Source organism: Platichthys flesus, chromosome 8 (genome assembly GCF_949316205.1).
Source record: "Platichthys flesus chromosome 8, fPlaFle2.1, whole genome shotgun sequence".
Taxonomy (NCBI): Eukaryota; Metazoa; Chordata; class Actinopteri; order Pleuronectiformes; family Pleuronectidae; genus Platichthys; species Platichthys flesus.
The window spans coordinates 2,105,813-2,126,540 of record NC_084952.1 but is presented as its reverse complement, the minus strand read 5'-3'; the positions used below and the strand labels follow the sequence as shown (position 1 = coordinate 2,126,540).

The window sequence follows — 20,728 nt, the reverse complement described above, 5'->3', positions numbered from 1 at the left end:
TGTCAGAGAGAGAGCGAAATAAGTCATCAAAATGAACAGGACAGCATTTTAAGGCCACACATACGCACACGTTTTGTAATTGCTTTACACACTGACCTGTTTCCGTGCAGGGCAGGTGTGTGTTGTGTGTCTGGCACTGGGACTTATAAGTGTTTCATTGCCTATTTATTAGAACTTTATACAAGGCCACAGAGACACAGAGAAATAGAGACGATGGTCGTAACAAGTCACTTTATTGAATCTCTTAAGGCCGACGAAGGTTTTTTCATCCATTATAAAAGTGCAATTAAACCTCATAATCATCTGTGAGGTCCCTGGTTTGGGAAACAGTCCAATTTTAATTTAAAATAAACATTAACCATCTCGGAAATTTAAAGGGATGCTACTGGGTTCAACTTTTATGTCTTTTTCATGATTGTTTCACACTTTTAGATTTTTGGACAAAAATATTTGAACTTTATTGCATCTTATAACTTTTTGTATTGGACTGATACCTCTCCTTCTGGGGTTCAGAGTCTTCCCAGGATTGTCCAGGTCTGTTTGTTTGTGGAGATTTGTTAGAATTGTTCATTCCTGCTCATTATCCCTGGATGAAGGCGTCTGATTGAGGAGAGACGTGTCAAGGGGACACTTCAGGACGTGGGGACGCTCGCTGCCGTCTTCCTTCAGCTGGATGTTCATTTATCAGGGAGTCGCAGCCGGAGGTCGGCTCTCATCACACATCTCGTTATTCACGCAGTTCGCAGGACGTCAGGGGAAATTGTTGTTGCCGGCTTTCCTGATTTGCAAGAATCCATTTGTTGGCCTTTTATGCAGAGGGAGAGAGTAAAGTAGATTTAAATAATTAATCTCGTCTCTTCCATAAACATAAAGCACATCTCTTCCGATGCACCGGACTGTTTTTCCTGGAAAAGGACTTCGGACGCCGAGCCTTGATGGGTTGTGTACATACTGTGGAGCTGCTGATGTGCACGATGGGACCTTTACACAAATTGAAGTCGTGGATTATTGTCTTAACGGTATAGAAAAGCAGATTCCGGTTGTATAATGTCTTTAAACCTGTGGAATCAGCTGTGCGGCTGCAGCTGTAATAGCTGCTGCGTGTCAGCGTGGAGGCCGAGCGTGTGTGTGACAGCTGTGCTCGTTTTTACTGTAATACCATCTCCTCTGAGCCAAATGGTGTTTGCATTTCCCGGAAGTGTGTGTCTGTGTCTGTGTGTGTGTGCGTTGTGTAGGTTAATGCTTATGTTCGTTGTTTGTGTCTATGATGAAGTTGGAGGTTTGATCATTTCTGTGTTTCTTTTAAAACTGGTGTAGTGTGCGTGTGTGTGTGCGACTTTTTGTTGATGTGCTGGTGGGATTTGTTGTGTTGCTCCCGGGCACGTCAGTCAGCTGTTGGAGTAGAACCTGTAACCTTCTCTGTTTATGGCTCAGCTGCTGGCTGCGTCAAACTGAATGGGAGTCAATGGGAGACAAGGACAGCAACCCTGAGGCCTATTTTTACATGTGTGTGTGAGTGTGAGTGTGTGAGTGTGAGTGTGTGTGTCTGTGTGTTTACGTGTGTGTGTGTGTGGGACAGCTGTTTCTCACAGTGTCCTTGCACCACCAAGACACACACATGATCCTGTGTAAAGGTCAGAGCTCCGCCCCTCTTGGCCGCGCTAGAGTTTCAAAACAAACCCCCCTTCGCCAAGATCCTGCCTGAAGAGGAGGGGGGGTTAGGGGGATGATGACACCCCTAAACTTCACACACACTTACTGTTACACACAAGCACACACACACACACACACACACACACACACACACCTTCGAGCCGACTCTTTGAAGAAGCGATAGACATTTGGTTTCGACGGGTGTTGACCTTTGATCCACCCCTCCTCCCTTCCTCCCTTCCTCCCTTCCTCCCTTCCTCCCTCCTCTTCCTCTTCTTCTCACCTCTTCAGCTTTGAAAAGTCTGAAAGTTTTGCTTCTCGCTGCAGCGATGGAGGACGATGTGTGATTTCAGGAAGGAAGTGCTGCCGGTGTTTAGAAGTCTGACTTTTTCTCTCTCTCATCTGCATTAGAGCAGTTCCCTCCGGAGGAATGAAGCATGGAAAGACGGAGAGAGGGAGAGAGGGAGGGAGAGGAGGAAGGGAGAGGAGGGGAGATGACGACGGCTGCGAAAATAACTTCCTTATTTAGACTCACATGAAGAGAGCGAAGCCGCCAGAGGAGAAAGGGAGAGGTCCCGTGAGAGGCCGAGCAGGAGAAGAGCATCGTTGGTCCTCGGCCTCTTAAATCACCCCCGAGATCAACGTGCATGATTCTTGTTGTGGCTCGGGGGCTTTTAGTGGAGTGACACAAAGTAATTGAACCGGATTGATTGATTGATTGACCGAGGCCTTGTCGACACTATGCTGGAAAATGTTTCCAGTCCGTTTACAAAAATAAAATAAAATCTCTGTCCACACGACCTTTGTTTGACAAAATGTCTCCGTCGAGACGAGATCATAAAAACAACAAACGCTGTAAATGCGATAAAGTCTGAAACAACCATTTGTCAAAGGCCTGAGAGGAATCATGTTTGTGAATAGAATGCTCGTTAGTGGGTAAACTGGGATGTCCAGGTCAAAAGAGTAGTAATATCTGCATTAGTGCAAACAGGGTGTAACAGCTGCAATAAGCATAAAGCTTCTCTACCTTTCCTCTGTTTCTCTCTCTCTCTCTCTCTCTCTCTCTCTCTCTCTCTCTCTCTCTCTTTCCTTGCTGGTATTGATGTTTTGAAATGAATACCTGTCAGATAGCTGGACTCTAAATTTAGAACAGAGACACCCACTCTCTCTCTCTCTCTCTCTCTCTCACCTTCTCTCTATCTCATCTTACCTCCCTCTCTCATTAGCTGCATGCCGACCTTTTGACCCTAGGTCATGATTCTCACGAAAACACCACTTCCTGGAAAACAAAACATCTTCGGTCGTGACCTCAAACCAAACCTGCAGCGTGAAGCGATGAAGTGGAGACACTGGTGTAAACTGTCCTCTTAAAACATCTCTTCATTCTTTGTGTGACTTGTTGTTAGAGGTAAACTAAAGAAGACAAAAACACAAGTGGAAACTTTAATGTCATCTCATGGCGGCCATTTCTTGTAGCAGCCTGTAGTTTTTAACGGTTGATGAATGGGATTTTCTTTGCCTCCAGTCACAATTTCTCCAGTTTTCATTCATTTCATCCCAGAATAAAATAACTTCTGGCAGAGACGTTAAACTGGTTTGAAAGAGGCTGGGAGAGATGATCCATCACCCACTGCAGCACGTCATCTTTTATTGTCGTCCCAGTTATTAATGCGTGTGGAGTCGCAGCTCAGGACTGAAAACTTTTACCTTGTTGTTATGATACTATTCCTTCTCTCTTTTCCTCTTCTCTTAAATCTCCCCCTCTCTGTGACTTGGCGATTTCCTCCCCCTGTCAGTCGTTCACCTTGCACCATTAAGGAGTCGTGACTGGACTCGTGGATGGAGGGAAGGAGGGATGGAGGGAAGGAGGGATGGAGGGATGCAGGGATGCAGGGATGCAGGGATGGAGGGGTGGGGATTGGACAGAGAGAAATGGGTGTGTCGTGATGTTCGGCTTCACCTCTCCGCTCTGCAGCAGCAGGTGGAGAAAGGAGGGATGATAAAACGTATGTGGAGGAGGTGAGGTTGGGGAAAGAAGAGAGGGAGGAGGAAAAGAGGAGAGAAGAGAGGGAGGGAAGGTGGAGGAGCAGTGACAGGGAGGAGGGAGGAAGAGAGGATGAGTTTGCAGTCGCACTGAGTGATGCATGAGAATTAGACAAGACACACACGCACACACACACACACACGCACACACACACACACACACACACACACACACACACGCGCACAGAGTCGTGATGCAGCTGTGAGACGAGCCATTAGATCAGGTGACCGACGGCTGGTCCGTAACCTTTTACCTGCTTCTCCTCTTCCCTTCTTCTTCTCTCCTCCTTTAATTTCATCCCCTCTTTTTCCTCGCTTTTACTTTATTCTCACACTTTTTTTCAAATGTCCTTTCTCCCGTTATTCTTTATTCTTATGCTTGTCTTCCTCCCTCTTCCTCATTCCTTCAACCTCTCCCTCCCCCCCACCTGTCTTCCTCTCTCTTTACTGCTCCCTTCTGTCCCCCTCTTTCCCTCCGTCTCCTGTCCTTCCTTTATCGGTGTCTTCAGTAATGAAACGTGTCACTGTTCGCGCTAATAGAGCTGCTGCAACACAGAAAGGGTCATAAATCAGCCTTTGTAGGTGTGTGTGTGTGTGTGTGTGTGTGTGTGTGTGTGTGTGTGTGTGTGTGTGTGTGTCTGTGATATAAGCGTTTAATCTGCCTGGATACAGTACCTGGGCCACGTGCACACATATACACACACACACATTGGCACACAAGGTGCTGCCACCTCGTTGGGAGGTCGAGGCAAATTCATGCTGTAAATGTCCCCTACAATCCCCCCCCCCCCCCCGCCCCCCCGGTCACAGTCTCCATACTGCTTGTGTGCGACTGTGTGTGTGACTGTGTGTGTGTGTGTCTGTTTTCCAGGCTACCGTCACATGACGTGCTGACTTATGTGGATTGTGTGTGTGTGTGTGTGTATGTGTGTGTGCATGTGTGCATTAGAGGGTATATTTTTGACATCCTGTGAAAATGCAAGTGTTAATCTGTTACGTGAATGCAGGTGTGTGCGTATATGTGTGCGTGTGTGTGCCTGGTATCTTGGCGTGTGTCTGTGTGACAGCTGCCAGCTGGGTCAACCAGCAGCTTACCGGCCGTGGGTGTGTCTTTAATCCACAGAGCAGCATGACACAGGGCTGCAGCTAATGGTTATTTTCATCCCCGATCAATCTGCTGATCAATAGATTCAATTCTCCAGTTTAAATTGATGTAGTTTCTGAAATATCAGCAAATATTGACATTGACACATTCTCAGGAATTCTAATATCAGCAATATTAATTAAAAAAAAACTATATTTACAACCGAGATCATTTAATTTGTGTTATTTGTACTAAATTAGTTTATTTGTACAACTCTTAAATATATTATTAATTTGGCAGCAGATGGAGTGGAACCTTCAGAGGCTCTGGTAAGCCAGGGGGCTGATGGGAAATGTAGTCTTAACGTGATCGATGCCAGTGTGAGATGAAGCCTCTTTTTTTTACTCCACTCATACGCAGGCGTCATCATTAATTGATTAATTAGGCCTCGATGAACCGATAGATGCTCCTGTAGCCACGTTAACCCGTTTCCTCCTGAACCCTCCAACCCCACAGCTCACGAGCTGAGTGCTGCTTATCTACACATTCTTAGAAATCTCACACGACCTTGGGAAGCCGCCGCTGTGTGTGTGTGTGTCGGTGTGTGTGTGTGTGCCTTTGGGTTGCCAAGCTGTGATAAGCTTTTCTATTAGTTACATCTAGTGAGGCCCACCCAGCTGTAGGGGAACACAGACCCATTACAATTGATTTGAGACTATAAGATTTACTCACACAAATTGGCTTTTTGGATCACTGATAGTGTGTCTGTGTGTGTGTGTATGTGTTGAAAGGGCAGGAGGATGTTTTTGTGTATTTGCGACTTATGTAGTCTATGTTTAACGTGTTTACCGCAGCTGTTTGTTGTGCTTGGTACATATTTGGGTTTTATTTTGTCCATAAATGTGTGTTTATAATCTAGCTTGTGTGTCTGCTTGTGTGTGTGTGTGTGTGTGTCATCACATTACCACTCTCTAATGAGAAGTTTGCCTGCTGCTCTTCACGACGCAGCTCCACGCTATGATCTGCGGCCTACAACCGCACACACATACACACATACACACAAACACACACACATACACAGTTGTTTATGGTTCTGTGAGACTGATTAGGTGTGTGTGTGTAATTAGCTGTGAGCTCTCAGGTTGTCTTTACATCAAAGCTTCAGTTTGAAGATATTTTGCTTCCTATGTTTTGAGTCACGTCAGCCAATCGGATCCATCCGCTGTGGTCATGTGGTCTGTCTCGTGTCAGGGTTGATCTTGGCAGGAATTGATTGGCTGATTGATTAGCTGCTAAGGCAATTGATTAACTAACTGATGGTTGATTGACATGTGGTTAAAAGACTGAAGAAGAATGAGCTTCTGTTTTCTGTAAAAATTATCCTTTGCTCTTTATTTGTCTTCTATTATACCTTCCCTCCCTCCTTCCTCCCTTCCTTCCTTCCTTCCTTCCTTCCTTCCTTGCTTTTTAACTATTTATACCATTCCTATTTACGCTACAACAATAGTGAAATATACTTTAAACATTTCCAGTACTGTCTCACTACTGACACTCATCTCTATAACAACTTTTAGAGAACAATTTTTATATTTTTCTATCCTGAAGGTTTGATGAATTAAAAAGTTTAACCAGAGACATTTACTCATTTCTGTGACATATATCAGGATAAGCTCCTTCCTTCCCACCTGGTGGGACATTTGAGGACAGTGGAGTCCAACCGTTGAGCTCGTCAGGTAACGGGTGTCCCCTGTTTCCTGCTCGTCTTCTGTTCCCTCCCTTTGTCCCCGGCTCCCTGTGTCCGATATGTCAGAGTCAGATTTCAACCCCGCTGTCTGGGATGTGGTGCTGGGAAGGGAAATAATGGAGGAACCCACCCGTCATGTTTTACCACTTTATCCTGGATTCGAGTCCACCATTAAAAGTTCCTCACAGGAGTTCTGATACATTCAGGTCGTCCCACACACAATATTTCATTTGAGTGATTAAGGCCCACTGCCACCGTGACTCAGTGATATCGCTTTACAAGCCTGCAGGATCTTATTTCCCCACAACGTCCCTGTTGGTCTGCACCGCCTTCCTCCTCCTCCTCCTCCTCGCTGCAGCTCTCTGACATCATAGAGAGCCCCAGTTTACCCTCCATCAGAAGAAGCCGAGCGTGATGTGTTGCTGCTGCATCCTTTTATTTTGCTGGTCCAGGGTCAGGGGAGCAGAGGGCATATGAGACAAGAATCCAAAGCAGCCGGAGGCGAGGCTGCATCTTTATGAAAAGTTCAAACATTTAATTATTTTAAAGTTTTATTTCCATTTAATCAAAGAAACTAAATACGACAAATAATATCGAATCCGTCACTTTTGTTTCCCGCTGATCAAATTACTGTTGAAATGAGCTAATTGATGAATTTTCCATAAATTTCAACAAATTATGTTTAACGCACACTGAACGCCTCGCCAATGAAATCTCATTGGCTCGGATCAGGCTTCAAAAGTGACCATCGGAGGAGTTTAAACGAAGGTGAAGTAATCTGATTGGCCGACCTGTCGCCGCTGAATTAAGGTCAGGTGAAGCGATGGATTTGTAGTTTCAAAATGAGTGTTGTGTGACGCTTTGTAATCGGGGGTCAGGGAAAGGTGTGTGAACGTGTGTGTGTGAGTGTGCGTCGCTGAGATCGACTTAAAAACCTGATATCGTGCAAACTGCATCGCAACTGATGAAGACTCAGTAACTGTCACTACTCCTGCAGTTACAGAATTAAGACCACCCTCTTCCTCACTACACACACACACACACACACAAAGTATGTAACATCATTACCCCCCCCCCCCCCCCCCCCGCTGACCTCTGACCTGACCCCTGCGATAAGGTTTACTCTGATTTTCCCCAATCCTGTTAAGAGCTTTACCAACGCTGCCTGGCTGAAGGGATAGATTACCAGCCAAGCGGAGGGATGGAGCGATGGTGGGACATGAGGGAAGATGGGATTTGAACAGACATGCATCATGGGAGAGAAGTGACTGACAGATTTGGAGCCAAGAAACTCAAACATGACCTCATGATGGCGTACATTCCACTGATCAGGATGAATTAGGCCTCACTAGTATTTAAGTTAAGGGCCGGGGAGTTTGCAGGGGATAGTCAGTGTCATGCCTCAGACCGTCCACAGCATGTGATGGGAGGATGGAGAGAAAGGCGGTCGGGGGGGGGGGAGTAAGATGAGAAGCGAGACGTTGCACGAGTTTGATGCATCCTCCTTGTTGCCTCCTAATGAGTTCCTCAGTGAGAGCGATTGTGGAGATTGGGACCTCGAGGAACAAGCGCGTATGCTTTTTATTTGTGGCAGTGACGTGTGTTAATGCGGACAGAGGAGGGGGGGGGCGGTCACATGGTGGTCTTCACTTCAGGAATTAAAAAAGGAGGGGTATATTTGCGAAAACACGGATTGTAGAAGAAGGAGGAAGAGTAGAAACGACAGATGTAAAGTAACACGGAGAGGAGGACGGAGCAGGTGATGGATGTGATGTTGACATGGAAGCTTTATTTGAGTGTGTACTTCTGGACAGCTCACCAATCCCGTCTGTTCGCTGGGATCAGCATCCGCCTCTAATTGCTAATGAAGCTATTGAGAATAATCAGATACGCTGATGTTACAGTGATGGATTCAGTCCTGAGGCTGCAGCTCCGGCACAAAACAACATCTCTTCGGGTTCACTTCAGGTTTGATCCGAATCAGAGAGTTAGAACCAAATCGGGTTTGTTACAGCTCCATATTATTAACACTTTCTAGGTTGGAGTTCCGAACATGGGGTCAGGGATCCTTCCAGAGGGCTGGAGGATGAATCTGAGGGTTTCTTAAATGATCAAGGAAACTAAATAACACACATTACAGTTCTTAAAGAAAGATTTCCCTTTAGGTTTGCTGTTTTTACAGAATCAGACATGTTACCCTCCTCCTTTGTGTCCGATCCAGACTGAGTACCTTTTGGCCCTTTCCACAGGCAGCACCACTGAGAACCTACTCCCCACTTGCTATCTGACTCCTGGTGTGATCCATTTCGATGCCCTTGCTAGTTCTCTGCTGGAACTGACAGTTACTCGAGTGGAAGTGGTCAAAGGTGACGTCCTTGGATTTGGCAGGAAAACAAATCCTTGTGGCCGACCAGGCTTCATATGAGCTGATTTAGACACTGCACAGTCATCCTCTGAGCCCGTTCTGGTGCATCTATAGCACATATCATTTTAATTCATCCTCATAAACTGTGAAACACACACGGACCATTGGTGTGTTCGGTGTAAGAGTGTGTGGATGCATTATGGAGAGGGAGGAGGATGCCCACACAGGGACTCTAATGGATTGATAGATGGGGTGCAGGGGTTCTGGTGCAGCTCAAGGCCAAGTGCTCTGAAATTAGATACTGAGACGGTGGGACACCTGAGACCGGGACATCGTAGCTGCTGAGGGTTAAAACCTGTTCAGCAGCAATTTAATCAACACGCGTCTCTCACAGGAAATTTGGAAAATGGTCGCCGGTGCTTAAGGAGATTGCAAAGTCGTCACGTCGGGAGAACGAAAAGGACACGGAGGAGATTGTGATGCAGCTGTGTTTATTTTAGAAACCAGTTCAATATCTTCTCTGCTCATCGGTGACTTTCTGTAACTGAGTTTCATCAAATTAACTCAAAGTGAGCAGATTCAATCCTCTTACAGTCGGGAGAGAGAGAGAGTGTCTCTGCATCTCAATCTCCTGACTCCCTCTGTCCTGTTTCCATTCGGTGTCTGTTCTGTCCTCACACTGAATGAGCCGGGCTGGCAGCGCCTCCTCGCCGTCTCAGCTGCCACCGCCGCTCTTATTTCTGAGCCCTGAATCGGCTTCCCCCCCCCCGATCCCATTACGAGGCCGAACCGGCTACCTGCGGCGTCAGGACGGCAGCTCCCCCCCGCTCCTTCAGCCCGGCGCTCCATCTCGTCTTCAGGCCGTCATCGTCTGTCGCTGGTGATTTCCTCGATGTTGATGTTTGGCTCGAGTGAGACACAGGTTTTACCCTTGATGCAGCTTTTTGATTCCTGATATCGATCATCATTTTCATTAAATTGTAATTATTTTATGTTAAATTTAATTAAATAATAGAAAAGTTGATGTTTCCTTTGATGCAAATGACAAGATAACAAAGAAGAAAGTTTCTAGTGTCTAAACATTTTCAGAATTTGTGCAGGTTGTGTAATTATTTGAAATTAAATTCAAAGTTGCTTAAATGTAAGATTTAAGCAACAGGACTTTAAAATTTGTAATTCCGAGAATAAAAAGCTCTGCAACTTTACAAAAATTAAATTAAATCTTTCAATATGTATCCAAATATTTAATATTGCTAAAAATCTTTACTGAAATGTCTGGTGATGATTCTCTATTTAATTTGCACTTATTTTAGCTTCCGTCACCCCCCCACCCCCTCCCCTCCCTCATCTCACTGAGCTGCTGAGTCGCCCTTCGCTCGCTCCTGATTGGCTGTGGCTTTATCCATCGGCCAGTGGAACAGTCCGATTTAGACTTGACTGCTAATCTGACAACAATTAAGCGGGTGCTTAGCGATGAGGTGGGGATGGCGAGGAGTGGGCGTGGCTCAGGGATCCAGAGGAGCCGCCACCTTGTAGTTGTGCATGGATCTGGTGATGCACGTGCACGTGGCCGAGGCCGCGACACACTGTGAATCAGCCTGTTGCATCGAGCACAGTGTGCGTGGCTAAATGTGAGTGTTCATCCATCCCTCCGTCATTAGCCTCTTACGTGCAGGGGACGGGCGAGGGCTCACCTGGGCTCGCGCTTCCAGAATTAGCCTGTGTGCCGCGGCCGCTTCCCCCCCCCCCCGCCGGGGGAGGGAGGGATGGATCGAGCCAGATTAGGTTGCAGAGTGACAGAGGTTGGCTGGAGGTGAGATCAGTGAAACGGATCTGCCTGGAGGATGGAAGAGCCGGAGACTGGATCCTGGGCCATGAGTCGACAGAACGCGCCTCAGAAGAACACACAGACACACACTGGATTCTTAATTTGGTTAATTGCTTAAATCAGGTGCAACACATTGAGGGTAACAAAGCAGCCGTGCCGCTCCGACCTTAACTTTAATATTTTGGGTTATATTCTAACGAATCATTAGTGATATTTACGAGCGTCATTATGAAACAGTAATGAGGCCGTTGTTGTCTCGACCTCTCCTCCTCCCTCTTCTGGATAAAATAACCAAACTAAAGAGACACGTCCTTCTGGGTGACGAGGACATTTTACAGCTTTTCATAAAAGTAATCCCATCCATTTGAAATCCAGGCAGATTTGCTGGAGGCAGATGAATCCTAATTTTTGGCTGAGACACTTAAGTTTGGTTCCATTCAAAAGGTTAATGGTAAATGACTTGTTATAAAGTCCCTCACATGGCAGATCAGAGGCTAAACTAACCAACGTTTGGCAGAAAATCAGACAAATATCTTTTTTTTAGCAGAAACGTTGTTATTACCCGGCTCCGCTGCTGTTGGAGCCTCGGAGGCTTCAGCTCTCAGAGTCAGAGCTGGATGTCGAGCGGGAACCAGAGCGAGGAGGAAAGTGAAAGTGAACGTCTGATTGAACTCAGAGTGTTTCTGAGTCCAGACTGGAAGAAGCATCAGCAGCACTCAATAACACTTGTTGTATTGACTGAAGGCCAGACATCATTTGCAGACTGTATGTGTGTGTGTGTGTGTGTTTGTCTGCGGGCACAATAGAGATATGAAGGAAGTGAACCTGCACGTTTGTGTGTCTCAGATGAAGAGAGAGGAATAGAGAGTGTGTGTTTGTGTGTGTGTGTTATGAGAAAAGAACAAATTGAACCAAGTGGCAATTTGTCTGAAGTTGGGTAATTCCCTAAGTACTCGTCACTCGTTCTCTTTGATCACTTCATGCTCTCACGCTGTCTGTCTGATAGTAATGAGGTCAGGGGTCAGGGGTCAAGAGGATACAAGAGGAAGATGACCTGAGGGTAAATTCTACTCCTAAACTTTGTGTATTCTTTTCACAAATACTGAATTGGATTCAACCTATAAGCAGCAAAATGTACTTCAAGTGTAGAAGTACTGCGTCTGAATGAAGCCTCGTGATGGAAGACATCATTAGAAGGAAGCAGGTGGAAGCAGGTGGAGCTGCTGCAGTTCCATAAAGACTCGGGGACAACACCTGAATCCGAGGGGTCGTCAGATGATTAATATGAAAAGACACGAAGAAGAAAAATTATCATACAGAACCTCTGTTCACAGCTTTAGGGCCTTTTCTGTGATATTTGATTTCTGCTGCAGATATGAGATCGTTTTAAGATTCACTGAAATGAAAACATGTGAGAAGTTTAGAGCGGAAAGTCTCCGTTTGGCTCAAAGTGTTTTAAACCAGATATCTGACATCTTTTATAAAAGTAGCCCTTTCATACTTGGTACGTATAAATACTGTGTCCTGTTGTTTAATCACTTAAGACAAATGTGAAGGTGAAAACTTTACGGTGATGTTTTACAAACTTGTCTAAAGTGTGTGACCCTGCAGCTGCACCTCGTGTGGTGGAGTCCTGACGCTCATCGTGTGTGTTACTGAGAACATTCTGAACTTCAGCTTCATACACGGAGCGGAAACACAACTCGTGAGCGCGGAAAGTTATTTCAGGTCGTCGTGATCACATGAACCCTCCTAGGGTTTTAGTGTCAAGCTCAAAGGCACTGCGGCAGGGGAGCATGCCCCATGGTCGTGTGTAATGACATCTTATCCCTTGGAATTACTGTACACAAAGATATACACAACTGCATGAGGACACACACACACAGGCCTGGAGGAGCCGGGATGGGAACAGTCAGTACAACACTTTTTTCAGCAGCATCCCACTTCCTCTCTGGTTTTGGCCTCAGTTGAGCTCATGGCATCCCAAACACACACAAAATACACACTTAACACACACACACAAACACACACCCTCATTGACCTCATGACTGACTGACTCACTGACTGACTGGTTGTCATTTAGCAAGTTTAGAGGAATTAAGTGAATTAAATTATAAAGGAAATGGCACACAAGGTTCCTTTTTAAACGCAACACACACACACACACACACACACATACACACACACACAGTCTCACCACTGAGGCAGGTAATGAGAAACAGTAGCTGACAATTTTCCTTATTGATTGATTGATTCATTAAAATGTGTGAGACGAAGCCAGAAATCACTTTTATCTGTCATGTGACAACAACACGACAGGAGGCCAAGGCCATGCATCTTTATAGTGTGTGTGAGTGTGTGTGTCTGTCTGTGTGTGGGGGTGAGGGGTCATCTGTGTCTGGCAATGGCTCCTCAAGTCAGTGGCAGCCTGTGGAAGAATTGGTCATGAGACCAGGATAAGAGCTAAATATAGACCCACAACCACACACACACACACACAGACACACACTGACGCTGTCTCCGTGCTATATGCTCAGTATCTGAATGAACCAGTCCACCTATCAGAGAGTCCCGCTGCAGATTTGCATTCTGGGAACATTTTCTCTCTTTTCTTTCTCCATTTATTTCTCCCGACCTCGTTCATCTATCATCGCCGCGGAGAGACGCTCCTCAGGGAGCCAGCGCCAAACTCCCTGTGTCTCTGTGTCCCTGTGTCCCTGTGTCTCTGTGTCCCTGTGTCTCTGTGTCCCTGTGTCTCTGTGTCCCTGTGTCCCTGTGTCTCTGTGTCTCTGTGTCCCTGTATCTCTGTGTCCCTGTGTCCCTGTGTCCCTGTGTCTCTGTGTCTCTGTGTCCCTGTGTCCCTGTGTCCCTGTGTCTCTGTGTCCCTGTATCTCTGTGTCCCTGTGTCTCTGTGTCCCTGTGTCTCTGTGTCCCTGTGTCTCTGTGTCTCTGTGTCTCTGTGTCTCTGTCTCTGTGTCCCTGTGTCTCTGTGTCTCTGTGTCCCTGTGTCTCTGTGTCCCTGTGTCTCTGTGTCCCTGTGTCCCTGTGTCCCTGTGTCTCTGTGTCCCTGTGTCTCTGTGTCTCTGTGTCTCTGTGTCTCTGTGTCTCTGTGTCCCTGTGTCTCTGTGTCTCTGTGTCTCTGTGTCTCTGTGTCCCTGTGTCTCTGTGTCTCTGTGTCCCTGTGTCTCTGTGTCCCTGTGTCTCTGTGTCCTTGTGTCTCTGTGTCCATGTGTCTCTGTGTCCCTGTGTCTCTGTGTCCCTGTGTCTCTGTGTCTCTGTGTCCCTGTGTCTCTGTGTCCCTGTGTCTCTGTGTCTCTGTGTCCCTGTGTCCCTGTGTCTCTGTGTCTCTGTGTCTCTGTGTCCCTGTGTCTCTGTGTCTCTGTGTCCCTGTGTCTCTGTGTCTCTGTGTCCCTGTGTCTCTGTGTCCCTGTGTCTCTGTGTCCCTGTGTCCCTGTGTCTCTGTGTCTCTGCTCCTCTTCCTGCATGTCTCTCAGAATCACAGTGAGCGTCACAAGCCTCTTTCATCACTCACAATCAAAACTGGAAAGACTTCATTTCCTCTTTGCTCTTTTCTTTTTTTGTCTCCTCAGAATTGTGTCCTCTGTCTCTTGAGACCTGGACTTTAATAAAACTTAACTTTTTGATTGAATTATTGAGTTATGGCTCAAAACGACTTTGACCAATTTATATACAGTTAATCCTTAATGTCATATATTTATGTACTTTCCTATAGATTTATGTGCATTTAAAGCCTGTTTAGCACTTGGTTGTTTAGATTTTGCCGTATAGATAAACTTTGAGTTGATTTGACAAACAACTCGAACACATAACGTTTTCATCTTCTCTATAAAAACACATAAAATAGAGGAGAACATTTATTTCTCTCAAACGACTCGTTTGAGTCGATACAATCCGAAGTTCTTGTAAATTAATCAACAATTGTGTTGATAATTGATTTTTATAGTAATTTATCAAGACAAAATGCAGAATGTTTCCTCTCCAGCGTGCGATACAATCCTGAGTTAAACACCTTTGTGTTTTAGACTCAAGCACCAAACGATTATTCAACAGGTTCAGATAATGACATAATCGTTAGCGAGCTCCTGAGGGTTGAGACGGGCTGCAGCTCTGGATCGGGGGGGGGGGGGGGGGGGGGGTCACCACCCTGCATGTAGAGCATTTCTGGATAAATAAAGATGATTCAGCAGGAGATAATGATTCCCATTGATCCTCTTCCTCATTCAGCTTCTGTCCTCACCCTGGTGACTCTTCATCAACTCACTTTGTACCTCGATAATCAAACGGCACATAATTGGCTTTTCGTGGCCCTTATTAAATATGGGGGGGGGGGTTTGTTTGCGGTAATTAAGCACATCCCTCCTGTGTCGTCTGCCGAGGAGGGAAACGAGATGTGAAGTTTAAATCCTGCAGCTTTTCCATTCTCATTACCTGTCGACAAATTACTGATTCACTGGAGACGCTCTCACGTCAGGACGGAGTGTCGCTGCTCTGCCTGGAGAGAGGAGGAGATAAGACGCTCTGTACAATGTGGGTGACAACACAAAGTGTGTAGTAATTTAACAAGTTGTTGATTAAAGCACGTTTTGATGAAAAGAAACATTCACACGTTCATTGAGCGGAATATCGGGGGTGATCTTCTTGTATTCTTCTTATATACGACTCCTGAAACAATTTGAGGTCTCTTTCTTCTCCTGTTGTAAAACCAGAGGTTGTTAAATCTGTTGATAGGAAGTTTCTGATTTGTTTTGAAATCTTTCTCTGATCCGAACTGAAATGTATTTATTTGGGTTCTTTCCTGACCAACAACGTTTCCTTCCATCGTACAATGGCCAACACCGGTCCCCTGAAATTCAGCCAAGACGCAAATGATCATCTGAATATGATTTGTTCTTAGATAAAAAAGATAATATTCCTTTGGAAAGAGATAAAAATGTTAAAGAACGTCCTGTCTCTCAAAGTTAAAGAAAGTGATATAAAAACTTTACTGGATCCTCTCCAGAAGTTCTTGGCCAGTGTCTCATCCTTCAACCAAGTTTCTTTTGAAAATCTGTTTAGTAGTTTTTGCACAAACAAACCAAACAAGGTAACAAGCAGCTCATCATCTCTGCACAGACAGAAGCACGATCATCAATCCAAAGAGGAAGTTCCCCCAGACTCTCCAAAGTGATCCTTGAGAAATGGAGTTTAGAGGGAGCTCAGCGTTGAGCATTTATCACCAAAGACCAAATTAAAACGTCCAATACGTGAAATCCATGTCTGATAAGCCAGCGTCAGTTTCCTCTGATCAATGCTCCCGTGCACGTTCGTGTGCCGGCCACATTTTACGGGGGGGTCGTGAGTCCACGAGTTTAAGTTGCAGAGCGGAGACGTCTTCTAAACCACTTCCTGCCAAAGGCACCTTGAAGACAGTGGGAGTTAAGGGAGCGGGACACTTAGCCACGTCTCCTGCAGCCTGGCAGGTTGCCTTATATCTATGTCACTTCAGTGTGCACGGGGGGGGGGGGGGGAGTGATTACAAGTCTCTATCTGGCTCCTCTCATCATCATCTCTCATGTATATGAGCTCAGCTCTGTCACTTCACCTTCACACATTCCTGCTGTTTCTCTATTTTGGAGATTAAAAGTTAGAATCACGGAGATTTGAATTCTCACAGATCCGAGATCAGTCCTGTGTTGGATCGTGTTTGGAGACAAATTTGGACTTTGGGTAAAACTCCTGAAGATTCGTGCGGGAGAGAGAAAGTGGGATTTTGACCTCATTAAAAATAAGTTTAAGTAATTTACGAAACTAAATAGAAATAGAATATTTGTTTTTTTTTGTTACTGGAGTCGTGCATAAATCTCCATTATTTCCTCAAAGGTCAAAATTGAGGTTTTAGTCTCTTCTGATTTATCAAATCATATCATAATTACTTTTTGTTTTATCCTTCAGAACTTAATTAAAGAACAGCAGCTCGGAGTCCAAGTTTTGATTATTTAAAACCTCTCGATGCTTTTAGTTATTCACAACGAGAGCTGAACCCCCGAAGGGTCGAGGCAAATTATTCATGTTACACCAGCAGATGTAAATAATCTGTGAAGTGATCACGTACATTCAACAGGGACCTGAGCTCCTTTCTTTTCCCTGCTGCCCTCCTGCACCTACAGCCCAGAGTTGAGAGAGCTTGACCTTGTATGGTTGTAGTGGTGTGTGTGTCTTTTTGTGGCTGTGTGTGTATATGTGTGTGTGTGTGCATGCCTGAGCCTTAAGGGAAGTGTGGACAGTCCAGAACACTGATGGCCGACTCACTGGCACATGACCGGGCTTGTGACTGAGCTTATATAACATTAGTCGTGGAGCTGTCAGGGAATCAGCAGCCGGAGGTTTGATTCCCCTTGTGGATCGATGCAGAATCACACGAGGATCAGAACCACGTAGGAAACACACATCCGATTTCCCTGTGACACTAAACCTCTACATTCGACATCCTGATCCAGTTGGTGTAAATCATGAAACACATTGTTTGGAATTAGTGTGTTAATTTACATTTATTGACGTTTTTCTCTGGTTTTCTTCGCTTCACACTTTTAGCTTCGAATCCAAGAATAACTTTCTCGCTTCATAAGCTCAACTCCACGGACGAGATCATTTCAGCCCTTTGAGGAACCCTCCACTAAACTATAATTCCAATCTACTATTAATAGCAGACTAATGGAAAGACGTGCGGCTTCACCTCGGCCCCCTGCTGAGAAGTCAAACGAGAGATAACCCTGGGAAGAATAGACCCTGCGGTTGAATATAGAAGTGAAAGATGCCGGTTCAGCACATCCACACGCACACGTCTCGTTGGCCTTCCCACAGTCACCCGCTGGTTTGAGCCCCGACCGCTCTCCCCACGTGCCGACGTGCTATAAATAGCGCGCGGGTTTAGTGCGTGATTGTCCCGGCAGGCGTTTCATGAGTGAACGGTCCAGTAGGTTTCTCACTGTTGTTACTGACGCAGAGATTAACCACAAATGGAAGTCACCACACTTTATTTCTCTCCCATTTCTCCTCTGTCGTTATTATCATTATTAGTATCACACTGCCCTTTACAAGCCGACACTAACCAGTAGTTTTAAGAGGCTTCAAAAGGTCAGAGGTCGGCGTGAAGTTTGCACACGTGGGTACTTGTGGGTGCTTTCGGTCTCTGTCTTCCTTTATTTGAGTAATTCATGGTCATATTTCTCTCGTAAACTCTGAATGAACTTATTCCATTTTTTCCCTGAAGTGTTTTCTCTTTCGATGTCTTCAAAGGTGTTCATTTCACACCAGTTTGCTTAATCTCCCCAGTCTAATGCCCCATTTAGGCCATAATCGATTCAGCCAGAGACACAGTGAGGGATGGGTTCATTGCTCAGACACTATTGTGTTATCAGCACATTAACAGGGAGAAGAATAAGCCACTTTTCTCCCCTTTATTTCCTCTTTTATCAAGTGTTTATTTCGTTCCCACAGAGAAGTGACTGAGCACAGAACAGAACTTGTGACTTTCTCCTCAGACGTCTGGGTTTCAAACTTAAAGCCACCGCGGTCTAGGAGCTGTTTGAGGAATCTGAGCTTCTTTTCAACTCGAGACTTTATCAGGATTCAAACGGGCGGTTTCTCTGAGCTGCTGAGTTTGACTCCGTGCAGGAGGCGCTGCTCGTCTGAAAGAAGTCAGCATCATTTCTGAAAAGAATAAACCAGAAAACTTAGATCTTTGTTCTATCGTAAAGTTATCGTTAAGTTTTAATAGATTCCAGTAAAACCCGTTGTCAGAGCCGAAGTAGAGAGCGACTACTTTTCCGTTTTGTGTTAGAAACTAATATAACGAGTGTGAGTCTGTTGTTTCTGGAATCTTCCTTTGCTTTATCGAGGAGCCTAAAGTGGTTTAAAGATCTGACATCACATGGACTGGTACTGAGCGTGTCTGAGGTCAAAGGTCACTGCTCTCATACAATAGGTACAACACGATATTCAGATTTCCTGTACGACACAGAAAATAGTAAATGAGATCGCAGCAGAGCCAGTTTTGCTTCTCTCCGTGTTTTGTTGTGTTTGGTCTGTGTTGCGTAGTTTTGTATGCAAGGGGTCACCTGTGTGTATGCATGGGACCACCTGTGTGTGTTAACATGTGACGTGTGTGTGACGGAGCAGGACGTTGGTTTCATGAGTGATGCCATCGACCCAGCTGTCCTCTGAGCAGGTGCTCGTGTGCTGCTCGGTCAACACCTCACATGTATGTCAAGGTTTCCCTGGTTCCTGGTGCAGCATGTTCAGGTGTGTGAAGTGTGTGTGTGTGTGCGTCGTGCCCAAGGATGTTTTTATTGATTGATGGCTGCGGGGGAGAGATGAAAGGAGAGAAGGAGGGATGAAAGGAGGAAAGATAGAGAGGCTGAGTGGAAACAAAGAAATCAATCAGCCTGTCCTCCGAGTTTACAAGGAGGGAGAGATGGAGGGAGGATGGGAAGAAGAAGGGAAACACGGAGGAGAGAGGAGGAGAGATGGGAGGATGGGTGATAAAAGGAGGCAGAGAAGAGAGATGGAGGAGAGAGAGAAGGAAGAGGATTAAACGGGTGAAGGGATGGAAGAAGAGAGTGAAAGGCAGTGAAGAGGAGAGGAAAGAAGTGATGAGGAAGGGCGATGGCCAGAGGAGGTCTAAGTGGAGCAGAGGGAAGCTGAGGAAGACAATGGAAGAGGAGAGAAGAGAAGAGAAGGAGGGATGAAAGAAGAAAATTATTAAAAGTTAAAGAAACATAAGGAAACAAGGGAAGAAGGAGGAGATGGTGAAGAGAAAAAGACCAAATTGAAGCTGATGAAAAGGGAAAAGAAGGATGAGATGAAGAGGATTGAGTAGGAGAGGAGATGAAGGATGATAGGGAGAGCAGAGGAGAAGAAAACAGAAAAGAGAGATGGATGAAGTTATTGAAATGGAGAGATATTGAGTGTAAGAAAGAGTGAAAAACGATAAAGGAGAAAAAGAGGAGAGAGGAGGCTAGTCAAGGAAAGGACAGTTGAAGGAGGGAAGAGAGCGGATGAGAAGAAGGAGGAGAGAGGGAAGGAATGATGTGTGGAGGGGGATGAGTCAGATGCACGTGAGGGGGATGTGAGCTGCATGCTAACTACACACACACACACACACACACACACACACTAGGTGAAAACACACATCTGCATCAGCAACTGGGAGGAGAGGAAGCGGTGGGAGGGTCTTACAGAGGGCATCCCCCTTTCCTTCCTTCCCATCTTCTTCTTCTTCACTATCAAGTCACGACTGGCCTCCCTCCCTCTATCCCTCCCTCCCTCCCTCTATCACTCTTTCATTCCCTCTCTTCTGACCCACATCTCTCATTTTTCTCCCTCTCACCAACTCAGTCTTTCTCATCACTTCCCTTCTTCTCATCTGTGCGTCCGCCGTATTTTTTTGTTTAGCCAACATCTCTCTTTTCTTCTCCCTCTCTTCTTCCTCCCCCTCTTCCTTTTCATGCCTCTCTTTCCCTCCACCCTCTCCTTCTCTCTCTCTCTCTCTCTCTCTCTTCACTCTGCTGATTGGCTCTTTGATCACGTCTCTGCTCTGGTGTGTAATTCTGCTCTGTAATTTATGAAACCATGAATGATATCATCTCGTGTTATTCATTCCCTGACCTGAATAAACAGACAAATCAACTGGTGCACGGGGACAGTTGTAAAAATACAACAGTTAATGTCGTGATGATGAAGAGACACGATGAATATTGATCTAAAGTCAAAGATAGAAATGAAAGAGAGATGATGGTCGGTCACTGCTGCGTGAAATTAACTACATCGGCGATACATTGTGAGTTTGTTGATTCATTTTTAAGTGTTGGCTCGTGCAGCTGCAGCCAATCGGTCAGTTTGATGGTGAAATAATCCAAAATAATAATTGAACAATGTTCAGTAAATATGAATAGTCTCATTTACAAGCTGTGCATGAAGCTTAATTTGAATTGAAACACGCTCTTGTTAGCT

At 45.5% G+C, this 20,728-nt stretch overlaps 1 protein-coding gene and 1 long non-coding RNA gene across 2 annotated transcripts in view; one reads left to right on the top strand and one right to left on the bottom strand.

Annotated features, from left to right (window-relative positions):
* ppargc1b (peroxisome proliferator-activated receptor gamma, coactivator 1 beta) overlaps window positions 1–20,728 on the top strand; it is an 82,154-nt gene that overhangs the window by 30,438 nt on the left and 30,988 nt on the right. The gene's annotated exons all lie outside the window — the stretch shown is intronic.
* LOC133959048 (uncharacterized) lies at window positions 217–2,885 on the bottom strand. Its single transcript, XR_009921764.1, has 2 exons — window positions 1,937–2,885; window positions 217–805 (listed from the first exon to the last, which is right to left on the bottom strand). It is a non-coding gene; the product is annotated as an uncharacterized LOC133959048 (long non-coding RNA).